This window comes from Magnolia sinica, chromosome 11 (genome assembly GCF_029962835.1).
Source record: "Magnolia sinica isolate HGM2019 chromosome 11, MsV1, whole genome shotgun sequence".
Classification (NCBI taxonomy): domain Eukaryota; kingdom Viridiplantae; phylum Streptophyta; class Magnoliopsida; order Magnoliales; family Magnoliaceae; genus Magnolia; species Magnolia sinica.
In genome coordinates this window covers 55051622-55064896 of record NC_080583.1, presented here as the reverse complement: position 1 = coordinate 55064896, position 13275 = coordinate 55051622, and the positions used below count along the sequence as shown (strand labels likewise).

The 13275-nt window shown below is 38.5% G+C and overlaps 1 long non-coding RNA gene across 1 annotated transcript; it reads right to left on the bottom strand.

Moving 5' to 3' along the window:
* Positions 1–2748: 2748 nt before the first annotated feature.
* Positions 2749–4509, bottom strand: LOC131218375 (uncharacterized). Its single transcript, XR_009157677.1, has 4 exons — positions 4461–4509; positions 3949–4414; positions 3403–3808; positions 2749–3242 (listed from the first exon to the last, which is right to left on the bottom strand). It is a non-coding gene; the product is annotated as an uncharacterized LOC131218375 (long non-coding RNA).
* Positions 4510–13275: the final 8766 nt, after the last annotated feature.

The following is a 13275-nucleotide window of genomic DNA, read 5'->3' as shown; positions in this document are numbered from 1 at the left end:
TTTTATTCATGTTTGTGATGCGAGGTGAATTTAAGAGCTTAGATTGGAAAAGATGCTAAAAGCATGGATTTGACGCTCAAAGATCACCATGGTAAAGAATAGATCTTAGGAGACAAAGATTGAAGATTTTGAGGTCCCAAGATTCAAGAAAATCAAGTGGAGAAGGAAAGAAGTCGAAATAACAAGTGCAGAATTCACATTAACTGTTTCATCGATCACCGTTCGATGACATCAAAGCTACCATTCGATGACATCGAATTTATAAATGAAAATCAAGTTGGTTGCTGGACAAATTGAAGACATTTCTCGATGACTCGATCGACTGTTCAATGACTCGAAGCTTTGCTCGATGGCATCAAGCCAGTTCGATGACATCGAATTTTATGTAGATTTTTGGCAAAACTCGCTGGACATATTGGGCATAATGTTAGATTACTCGAAGGTCTCCTCAATGATATCGAAGACTTATACGATGACATCGAAGGCCTCTTCGATGACATCGAATTTATCAAAGAAATTGAATTAACTCTCTGGATTGTTTTGGATGCATTATCGATTCCTCGAACACCTTTCAATGACATCGAAGACACCCTTGATGACATCAAAGGTAGGTTCAATGACATAGAAGGTTACATAGTCCGAATGAAGTTACAACAGTACAGAAAAAGCACGCACTACCAAAAAAGGGGCAAAGGCTACGGATAAAAACCGTAGCCAAAAGCCCATGGCTACGGTTATCATTCGTAGCACGACCGTAGCCATTGATGCTGTAGCCATAAGTCAAAGAGCTATAGCTACGGATTCTATCCATAATCATAGAAGCAATGGATACAGATTAAAACCGTAGCCATAGCTTCTATAGCCTAAAGTACTTATAGCTACGGATTATATCTGTAGCTAAAAGTTCAGCAAGAACCATAGCAATAGGCTTAATTTAACAACAGCTATGGTTTTCAGATACAAGGCTACAGGTAATAGCCGTAGCTAGTAAAACTATAGGTACGGATTAAATCCGTAGCGATATTGTCTGTAGTTTTAAATTTATATATAGCTACGGATTGTATCTGTCGCGAAAAGTAGAATGCGAACTGTAGCAAAAGGCTAAAATTAGCAAGAGCTACAGTTTTCAATAAAGGGCTATGGTTAATAATTGTAGCTAATGCCTATTGTTAATAAAAAATTTAAATAGTAATGGTAGCTCTTACCATTGTAGTACACCCTGATAACTCATATAAGCTGATATAGTGATTAAATCATTCATTCATTCAATCAAACACAATCATTTATTCATTCAATCAAACACAATCATTCATTCATTCAATCAAACACAATCATTCATTTCCAACTTCAGCCTTAATCTCAACACAATCATTCATTCTTTTAGTTCGAGCACCTCGTCATTCATTCTTTCAGCTCGAGCACCTCATCATCTTCCTCTTCACTATCAACAACAGTCGACATTTTCTGCTGAAAGACCAAAACCAAAAAGGCAATGAGGAGTCCACCAAAACAGGGAGATACTTGGGAAATAAGAAGTTCAGGATTTGCAAGCACACCTTTCAAGTAGGAGCCTTCTTCAGAGCTCCCCTACCTTTGGGTTTTGCCCCCTCGGAAACATGTCCTACGGAGAGAAAAAGATAACATGCATTAAGATGAATGAAATCTTATGGTAACTGACAATCCACCCATTTCGGGTTTCAATTTCTGTGCTGTCGATTGGCATGTACGTCCAAACACGCCGATCGAGTTTCAATTTTTATGCTGTCAATTGGTGTGTACATCCAAACACTGGCTTACTGACAAAGATGATTTTTTATTCATCAGAAAAGAATGATGCCTACCAGTTTCAGCTGTAGTACTAACTGATGCTACAGATTCAACAACAGTATCTGCTTCATTGGCTTTCTTGGTGTTGTTCTTTCTTTGGTTCTTTCCAACTTGTCTAGAAGCCTTAGAGAGAGGCTTGCCTGCCCTGCCCTCCATCTATCCTGTCACCTCCTCCACCTGGCCTTCTTCCTTCTCAAGATTATCCAACATTACTTTCTACATGAAAGTAGCAAGTCAATACTACCATTTTTTTAATTACCAAAAAGAAAAAAATGGGGGGCCTAGATCAAAGCTCACCTTTCTCTATACATAGAACTTAAGTCTTAAATGAAAGAATTCTTCAAGAACTGCAAGAAAAGAAGGCATGGTGATGAGAAAGCATATAGAGATTTAAGAAATTCATAGCAAGTGCATAGAATAAGCAAACTTACTTCGTTCAGGACTGTCATATTTCTTAATGACACCCCTCACGTCGAATGAGCATATCAATAATCTTACCGAGACTGAACATGATGAGCATATCAATGATCTTACCGAGACTGAACATGGCCATCCCAAGACCTGCACTCGACAAGATCGTGACAGAATTTTTCATGATTTGAGGCTTCTTAACACCCCATCTACAGTAAGAAAGATGTTAGAAGAAAATCATATTCAAGAAAATCATATTCACATGGAAAGAGCAACACATCTAAAATTTGAATCTCTATCGGAAAAAAAGAAAACTATAATTCCAAATACCCACTTCCAATTCATGAAGAAAGACTAAAGATCACATTGAAATTAGTATAGTGGTAGTAGATGAATCATGAAAACAATGAGACACTGGACCCTCTTAAATTCCCAACTTCAGCCCTGATCTCAACAGAAGGGATCAAATGTTATTTTATTTTTGATCATTTCAAAAGCTCCCAAGTCCTGACTTTTAAGTTTTTTAAGCTCCCAAATCCCAACTTTTTAGGTTTTTTAAGTTCCCCCAGTCCACAACTTCAAAAAACAAATAAATGTTTCACATGTCAAGACTGATCCAAATATATCCAGAAAAGCAGCAGGAAATCATCAAGACACAAACAAGAATCTTTCATCCATCAAGAGTTCAACAGCTTCATAGGGATCACACAACTAAAAAACAATAGAAGAATCACTCTTTTAAAGCTCAATCGCTGAGCTGAAATCCTAAAACTTTTAGTGATCTTAAGACATCTCTAAAATGCAGTTACAGTTCAGCAAAGAGATAAATCCCAGAGAAAGGGGGAAATTTTACAATCAGCAGATGATGATAATTACAAGGAAATCTTATCGTTACTGTCCTGGTGCAGGTTTTGTCCATTTTCGGGTCCTGTATAAATGCAAGCTTATTGCCTCTTGAGCTCTCTGGAATGCACTGTCTCATACCGGTCAATGATTTCAACAACCTGAAAGTGAAAACTACATATTTACAAGCAAGACATTGACTCATTTACTTTACAGTGGACATGAATAACTTTCAAGCTTGTCATGGATCCCAAAAATATCACCCATTTTGACTTAGGCCATCCATAGAAAGGATATTGAAAGATCAGTGGCATAATCAACCTTTGGAGGTGGGATATTGGGTGAAGGTTGCACTTTCTGTGTTGAATCAGCCTGCACTGGGACCGACTCTGCTTTTGAATTAGAAGAAACCTGTTTTGTCAGCTCAAGTCAGGCATGCTAAAAAGTTAGTGAAATCCCATTTTACCATGCACAATTTAGGAAAACACAAAGCTTTAGTTGATGCACAAGAAATCTCGTATTGCTAAGTGAAAGACATCCAATAAGACCAAGAAGGTGTTTAGACCACAAACAAACAGATGTTACGTAGAAGATGGGTGCTAAGGTGATTCGCAGCACGTGTGATGGATCCAGGCTATTCATCAACTAGAGCCCACCAAAAGATTTCTGTCGTAATTTGGAGGCAATTCTGCTTCCCAGTAGCTATTTGATTTCTCATTTCCCATTGCTGCATACAACCAAAAGAGTAAGAACAATATTAAAATCAATATAAAGAAGACTAAGAAGTTGTCCTCATTGGTAGGCAGATTTGCGGCAATTAAAAAGCTCATAAGAAATGTAAGCCTGAGAAGTGTTCTGCATGCTTACTTTGAATAAATGCAACTTGTTCTGGAAGCCATGTGTCGAGTGTAGCAGATCGTACCTACAGCACATAGCCAATACTTTCAGTCGGAGCAGAAGGCAAACAATAACCAGGAAGATTATCTGAAGTCTGTGTCACATAATTAAAACACCATGTGTACTGCAATATTGAATCTGACTGTTGTAGAACACCTTGGCAAGTGTCCAGCCAACAAAAGCAAACACCTTATGTCTACTGCAACAAGTTCCATTTGACTGATCCAAACCACCACCCCCGCTGCAAGCTGTCAGATTTTTTGAGGAAATGGCATATTTTCATTTTCAGATCTAGCAGGGATACAAAGCTAACTAGTAAATAACCTTTCATGTGATTCCATAACCTTTCATGCAGTGAAACTGGGCTTAATCTACAGTAAACCTGCCATTAGAAGCTTATAAACAGGTTGAATGGCAAATAAACATCATAGAGTAACTAGAAAAAAACATGCAGACTAGCAATATGTTGAATCATAGAGTACCAAATTAGTTTAGGATTAGAAAAGGAACAAGCCAAATATCATGACATTTCTTGATTGTGCAAGATCTCATGGAATTTTTCAATATTTGGTGGAACTAAATGGGTAGTAAAAAAGAAAAATATTTTGCTGAAATATTTGAGAACATATAAACAGTAACAGTTGAAATAAACGGGCTGCACTGTTGTATTTTTCCTTAGTTGTAGGATCCTTCTAACTCTCTCAATGGTCAACCACTGCGAGTCTAGTTCAGTTTCAGTCTGCTCTACCTTTCGATAGATGCTTCCATTTTATAGCTGAGACTGTTACATGAGAGTAAAATGTTCGCCTATTAGTTTTACCTCCAATTCCTGATTGCTGGTTTCTTTTTTTTTACCTATTTATTTTATCGTCTTATATATCCTTATTTATTAAACAGAGGAGAGGTGTTTGTAGTAATCCAAAACAGAGTAGAGGTAAGTATAAGCACCATATAACAGATGGCATATAACTGTAGTACAATTGTAAATGATGTTGGAATAACTGGGCTACTCCCCAATGCCCTGGCCGTGTCCAGGTCCTAGCTCTAATAGGACCGAAAAGTCACTAGGGCTTGGCCTAGATACATCTAAAAAGGTCAAATGATCAAAATTTAAAATGGTCTAAACTAAAATTTATTTATTTATCATCATCATTATTATTATTATTATTATTATTATTTGTTTGCATTCTCCATCCACGATCATGCTCAGCATCTTCATCATCCATCGGTGATGAGTCCCTCACATAAATGGTTTGGATCATTGAAACATGACCCTAATTCCAACGCATTGAATGGGAGTTGCTACTGCCCTTAAATTAACCACTCATTACATATAATGGTGGCCCACTTAATGATTGGATTGGGCAATTCACCATAGGCAGCAGCCCTAAAAATTTAAGAAAATAAAATATCGCCCCCATTATCAGTCCATTACAAACCTGTTACAACCATTACAGGCTCATTATAAGCCTTTTTTATTTTCAGATCAGGCATTACAGCCCTGTTATTGCATAATGAGGTCCCACTATTACTTTTACATAACCATTTTTTTATACCTAGCTTCAAATGAGGGATTTTCGAGAGAAATCCAGTTTATTCTATTTTTCTTTGATTCAATGCAATCAATTTTTATTACTTGGTAGCAGATGTTACGAACCTTAGCCATATTATTCACAAAAAATTCAGATTTTTCCAATTTCTAATCATGCAACACAGTAATTTTTTCCCTATTTTAATTATATGGAAGAAGTCATGAATGAGAAAGATGTTAGTGACGAAAGTGGAAGCAGGAAACAGAAGACAACAGGAAAATGCAAGTTAAAGCAATTGATCTACTCTATTGTGATTTTCCATGTAATTCTTAGTGTTATATTTTTTGGTAAAGTATACAATCAGGCATTTGCAGCATATGCTAAATCTACTAGCCATGTAGAAAAGGAATGTGTTATACTAAGTAGATAATGTCAAATTAAAATACACCATTAACATGCATTGTTCAAAAAATGATAGACTGATCTTGGTCTCTTATAAAATACGGGGTGATGATTGACTTACCCAGATGTCTACCTTTTCACTTAGAATTTCTCTTCTGAACACCATCAATACAAAATTAGAGGGTTGGTTATTTTCCAAAATGAGATAATCTTCATGACGTTTCCATCCATAGCATGGCTCAGTAGACCAACAAAATGGTTTCTTTTTTCCAAATGATTTAATAAACTGGATCACCACACCATCGATACAAAATTCATGGAATTCAGATCCTCTAAAAACTATACATTTCCTTAGGATCAGTACCTTATATCTACTCCCAACAGATAGAATCACATCTCATAACCCTTGCAAGAGCAATTAAGAGGAAGAAGATAACCACCACAACCAGAACCGAATAGGGTTCTTCTCAAATCATAAATCAACACAAATTAACAGAAAGAAGATCAACATAAAGAGAGGTTAAAGAGTAATGCTCAAGGATCAAAGGGCCTTACCTACGAGCAATCGATGGTGAATCAGAATGCATTGCAACAATCCCTGAAAATTAATAAGACCTGCTTTTCCTTAAAATACCATGCTCCTATGTTCTCCAGCAAATTAATACCGCTTCAACGAAGGACCCACATCACGTGCAAGATAAACACAAGAGAAATTAATTTTGAACAAGAGCGAAGATGGCAGAAACTATCTAATTAATTTTGAAAAAGATAAACTTCCTGAATATCTCATTTACCACAGGAGATGTCCGATCTTCTTTGTCAAATATAAATGCAAGAAGCAAGTGCTTAAACTCTACATATGCTTCCTTAATAATAATAATAATAAACAAAAAAAAAAAAAAACAAAACAAAACAAAAGAAGTCCGATTTTTTAAACCATGGAGCTACAAATTGGGATCACCTAATGAGTGACTTGGATCTTGCACAAGTGGATCATTTATTCTAAGCTAGTGCCAAAATAGAAGGATGGAGTTCACTTGGCACGCCAACTGAAACAATCTAAAACAGGAACATCAAGTAAACTGCTTGGCCTTCTTCCCCCTGTCCTTATCAACCTGCTGGAATGCAGCGTTTGGGCTATTGATTTCCACAACCGAGTAGTTGGGGTTCTCTATCGTAACGATAACTGGAGTCCCCTTTCGTGTTTCCTTCACCCACCAATCTGAAATATCCAAGCTTGGAGCCATTTTCCCCACCCAAACAAAACACAAATTCCCCAAAACACTTCAAAATCCACTACATGTCTCAAAATCTTCAATACCTAGATCTCAAAATCAAGAAACAAACACAACCCATTTCAGCTCCAACCATAAAAAACAAGATCCCACCATACCAACTTCCCAAACAGCAACCCAAACCAAAACAAAGCAACAAAACCTAGATTTCTATTCAATCTACAACCATAAAAAACAAGAACCCTACCACAACAACTCAAAAACCAACTACTCAAACACAATTCAAACCAAAAGAAAAACTCTAAAAAACCCAGATTTGTATTCAATCTAATCTGCTCCTTCCCGCACTGCTCTACAAAGCTAACAGCGGGAGGGAAGCAGCATTATGAGGAAAGGTATCTGTAGTTGTATAAAGCTCAAGACCATGTGGGCATTATTCAATAATACCAAAACTATAAAAAAATAAAAAAATAAAAAATAAAAAAACCCCACCTTTTTGCAACTTCACTACATGTTATTTACCATGGATGCGGTTGATTTCAAGGCCTCAAAATGGAAAAGGGACAGTTAGGAAACTACCATTACAGGGCTGTTTCATCTGTTCTAGGGATTCTTAGTTGAAGCATTTCTTCAAACATGTAGGAGGCCATGGACAACGGCAGATATGACTGCCACTGCCATGGTTGCTGCCCAATTTCTGACCATTAAAAGAGGAAATGAGAGAGAAAGAGAGAGTACCTTTCACTTCGTGTGCTCTGATTTCTTCTATTCTTGTCAGCTATTGGAGGGAGATCGATCAATGGGTGCTTTCAGGGAGATCAGGGAGATTGAGAGATGGAGGGAGGGAAATCAGGGAGATCAAGAGATGGAGGGAGAGGAAGGAAGAGAGATCGAGGAAGGCAAAGGAACAAGTGAGATGGGAGAGAGAGATCGAGGAAGGGAGAGGGCAGGGAGAAGTGCGTCGGACAAGAGAGAGAGAAGAGGGAGTGTGCGCCCGCAATAAGAGAGGGAATGAAAAATTCCCTCCGGTTTTTCTATTTTAATTGCATCCTTTCACCGGCAGCCACATTTCAAAAGCTGGGGCGGACGGTTGCCGGTGATTTCCCTGATCACCGGCTTTTTCTTGTAGTGAAGGGATGCGTGAGATTGAGATTGAGAGAGATAGAGAAGAGGGGCACGGGAGATTGAGAGATAGAGAGAGAGAGAGAGAGAGAAAGGGTCGGAAGTGAGAGGGAATAGGGTTGAGTGGAGGGAAATGGGTGTTTCGTGAGAGGGGGAAAAGAAAAAGGCAGCGCGATTTTTCGCATTTTTTCCTGCTACGGTCCTGCTACGGTTTTTAACCGTAGCTAAAATCTAATATGACCGTAGCCATTGCACAATCCGTAACGGGCCCTCCACAGCTCACATTTGACGGGATCTGGACGGACGACCTTGTCAAGGGCTTTGTGGGGTCCATCTTGATGCAATCGATATATCCACTCCGTCCATTAATTTTATAATATTTTTTTATGGAACTGAACCCAAAATCTAGGCAAATCGAAGGTTAATTGAACCATACCATCGATCAATGGATTAATCTCCACTCTTTCCTACCGTGTGGTCCACTTGAGCTTTCGATCTACTTCGTTTTTTGGGTTCCTGCATAAAATATTTTTAAAAAATTGATAGATGTATTAGATGGAGTATACACATTTTAATGGGCTTCGTAGAGTCCCTTATGACATATCCAAGGTTGTACGTACGTCTAGCAAGTTAGTTTTTTGCTACGGTTTTTACAATTTTAGCTACGGTTTTAAGCCATAGCAAATTAGCTACGGTTTATAGCTGTAGCTAAAAACCAGAATAGTCCATAGCCTTTGATCATTTTTTTGGTAGTGACGATTGCGCAGACTTACGCAGAAGTTACGTGAAGTATGTAAATTTGAGGTGTTTTCTGGATTTCTTATGCCGTTTTGAGGTTTGGAGCACCCCAACTATAAATAGGAGACCTCATGGCATCCTTGGGTTATTCATCTAGGATTTGGAGGAGTGAAGCACAAGGGTGAAGAGCCGTCACCAAGCGTTTTTCTTCTTTCTTCCTTAGTTTTCATGCTTTCTTTTAGAGTTTTAGATCCAATCATGTCCATGGTTGGCTAAACCTCTTAGCTAGGACTAAGAGGTGAAGCTTGTAGCGTGATGGGATGTTTCTATTGCTTTGATTAATGTTTATGTTGAACTCTCTTTGATTCTAATCTGATATTTAAGGAATACTTTGGGTTTTTAATGGCTTGTTGTGACTCAAATTACAATAGATCTGCAATAGCTTTAAGTATTTTCTTTTCATGCTTTGAGATTGTGAAATTAGGAAATCCTGTTGTTCACCATCGTCCCTTGAGCATGGTTGGATGATGGAATCCCTTCTAATCTTTGTAATTCTCTTATGGTTGATTGTGGGATTGGTGTATCTTGTTGTTTGCCATTGTCTCCTGGGCATGGCTAGGTGATGGAATCACTTCCAGTTGTCACAACTCTCATCCATTGAGAATTAGGTCAATGGAAGTTCAGATTTTATCTTAATTTCTATATCTTCCAACTGGATAAGATTGGACTCCGATTCTAGTTGTGTCCTTCAATCAAGCATAGTATCACCCTGATTGCTACAAGTGGATCCTAGGAAACCCTAGTTCCCACTTTTGAATTCTTAAGTTTCTAATTAAATCCCTCATAATTATTTCCTTTAATTTCAGATTTAGAATTACATCTTCTTCTAGTTCTACTTATAGTTACTTTCAGAATACACATAAGATTAGTCCATGTGGATTCGACCTTGTCTCACCGAGATTATTACTACATCGTGACCCTACACTTAGGGTTGTGAACAGGAAGAACTCCTTGAAGCACCACCACTCCTTGCTCTCCTCTTCCTACCTTAATTTGTATCTAAAACAACTAAGAAAACTCCTTTAAATAGTAAAAGTTCGCACCGTCTTTAAACCGACTTCAATTTCCACACTTTCGTTACACTTTGGTTGTACCGAAGTCGCATTTGAAAAATTTGTGCAGAATCTATCAAATTTTAGTAGGACCAAAGTTGGCTCAGGTCGGACTGAATTAAGCCTGAAATTTCTGATTTCTTGCTAGACCATTTTGTACGATTTCGGTTGGACCGAACCGACCATAGGTGGGACTAAACAGTCTGCTTTTTCTTCTATTTGACTCGTGATTTTATCAGTCTTTTCTCTATCCTTTGCACTTGGTTTTCTTGGATTTTTGGCATATAAATTTTCATTAAACAATCCAAATCTTCAAATCTTCATTTGACAATCTTTTGAGCATAAATCTTCTCTTTAAACATTCTGTTCTCCTTAACTCTCAAAATCGCCTCGTAAGAGTAAACATGTGAAAATAGATCGATTAAGCGTATTTATGTTCTCAAAACCAATGAATAACAAGGATGAAATATGCAATATTTCACACTCAACATTGGGCACCCTCCGATGCCTAAGTTAGGTAAGTCAGATTATCATAAAAATAGGACTTGAATCAAAGATTTTTGTGCTTACCTTCTTCAATAGGCATGGGAGTTATTTATAGGGTGCTTAGGCGGCTTCCGAGCTGATACATCTTAATATGATCTGTCAGATACGTTGAAGGGTCCTAATTTGAATATGGATCTGCTTCCGAGAATATTGCCGAGCCCATCTCGATCGACGTGATCTTTAGTTAGGATCTCGTCAGATTAGTCCTTTTTTGGTATGTGCAGGATTCTCTATGGATATCCCTCTTCCTAGGTCGAGGTCGATCTGATCAGCTCGGGAGGTAGGTCCTATCACTGAGCTCTGTCTTTGAACAATTTAGCTGACAGATGGGTCACTCCTCAGAGCTCGGTTCTCGAGCCTGACCTCGGTATTAGTCCCTTAGGTCGTCTAATCTCACATGATTGATACGTCGATAACTTGATGAGCCCGTTCGGGCAATTCTTAGTCAGTTCAATTTTGAGATTCCTTGCCCTAAAGCCTAACATCCCTTGTGCAGGTCAGTTTGATTTTCCTCGTAATAATCATTACTTCACAATTTTCGCCTTTTGAATTTAAACTCAAATTTTATCAGGCATATATGGTGGCTACCTTTTCTCATCAATATAGTATCTTATTATCCTTTTTATTTTTTCTACCATGACGTTATGATGGCCATTGTTCATCATTGGTTTTTACAGTCCATTTTGTTATTTTAAAGGCCATTTTCATTGTGTAACAGCAGTAATGATTTTATTACTTGAAATATTGTTGTCGTCAAAATTTTCAACTCACATTGGAGCATGAGCCCAAAATTGAAGCATAGCCAAAGCTCAAGTGAACTGCACCATAAAAGAGTACTGGGAATTCAATGCCTAATGTTGAATGCTTCTCGAGGGTCACAGAAGTTCTGGATCAAGGTCATATTTGAGTTTTCCCAACATCCATGTCGGTGTGACTTTATGAACAGGTTAGATGACAAAATAAACATTACTGAAGGTTTCAACGGTGAATGTCATTATTTGTACTGTTTCCTGTGGTGTGGTCCACTTCAGCTTTTGATATGCTTCAATTTTGGGGTCATACCCTAAAATTAGCTGGTATGGAAGGGGTGGATAAGACACAATCATCACGGTGAGCCCCACATAATTTACTCAGCAATCCGCGTCCGACCAGTTCGCTTTTAGGAATCAGGATTGAAGTAACGTGGAAGAGAAAACCCGCGTATGCAAAGCTAAAAATCCTCGGCTGGGGGAGGGCTTCTCATTAAGCTCAAATTAAAGAGGCGGGGCCATTTTCTCTCTTCCCTCCTGAAAATGAAAGGGAGAGAGAAGGGTATTTAAAAGCTGAGGGATATATTTTGGATATTGGGTCGATGGCATGGACAGCTCCGTCCTTATCTGGACTCGTCGTTCCCGACGAATTCCTTCTCTCTTTCTTTTCTCCTCAACAAGGCCAAAATAAAGAAATGCTTTACTGGAATAAGTTGTTTCCATCCGTCCATCCATGATATCTTCTCTTCTGCTCTCGCCTTCATTTGCTCCCTTGCAGCTCCAGCTCAGAAATTTCAGATCGCTTTTCTTTCTTCTCACCTCACTTCAGATAGTTGCTGCAAATTGACTTGCTGACAGCTTCAGCCTTTAGGTGAGATAATTCTCTATTTTCTTCTCACCTACCTCCACAAACACATTCTTTCTGGCTATTTACATTGGATGTATCACGTATGTTAGATATACTAGCTGTGGAAACGGTTGGCCACGCTATGAAGATCACCTGCCATGAAAATCAGGTTAACCCATTCATCCATTCATTAGGTGAAGCACACCTGTATGGTCAGTCAAATCGTTGGCGTCCCATTGATTTTGATGGCGTGGCTTGCCTAGTCCGTATACCGACCGGATTTTCACACCAGATGGTCTGCATGGCTCGGTTCACCCTTTGCACGGCTCAGAGTCCAACGTAGGGTTGCACGTAAATTGTCAGATACAGGGAACGTTGTATGGACTCACGATATGTGTGTGTGTGTATATATAGTGTGAATAGGTGTGCAACTTATGTAAAAGAAAAAGAAAATGCACCATGAAAGAACGGGATCGCACGTAATTACACTGATCACTCTGACCCATCCAATGAGAGAGTAGGCATTATTATTTAAGCAATCACACAATCCACAACATGGCCCACCCGATGCACGGCCTATATACAGCAAATATATTAACATGTGTGGAGAGTAAGATCATACCCTCTCAAGGACCCTTGGCAGGCTATACACCATTAAAAAGAAAAAAGTCAACATGGTCCACTGATGGACAATCGCAACGTATACATGCTAGACACATGTTTAGTTGGGCTACGCTTTTTTGCTCTTCAATCAGACACATGGCCACACTTATCTATGCTTTGTTGCTGTTGAATCAGACACATGGCCATACTTATTCAAGGGCCTATATTTGATCAAATGTGTGTAATTATGAGAGTGCCGGGCATGTCAGAGTCATACTCAAGGGAAATTAATTTAATGCTTGTGATCACATGTGCCAAATTAGTCATAGATCATACTGCTAAAAATTGATCCGACTGTCCATCCACCAATGTTGCAATTATCAGGAGCTTTAAATGGAGAGATATGTCTGG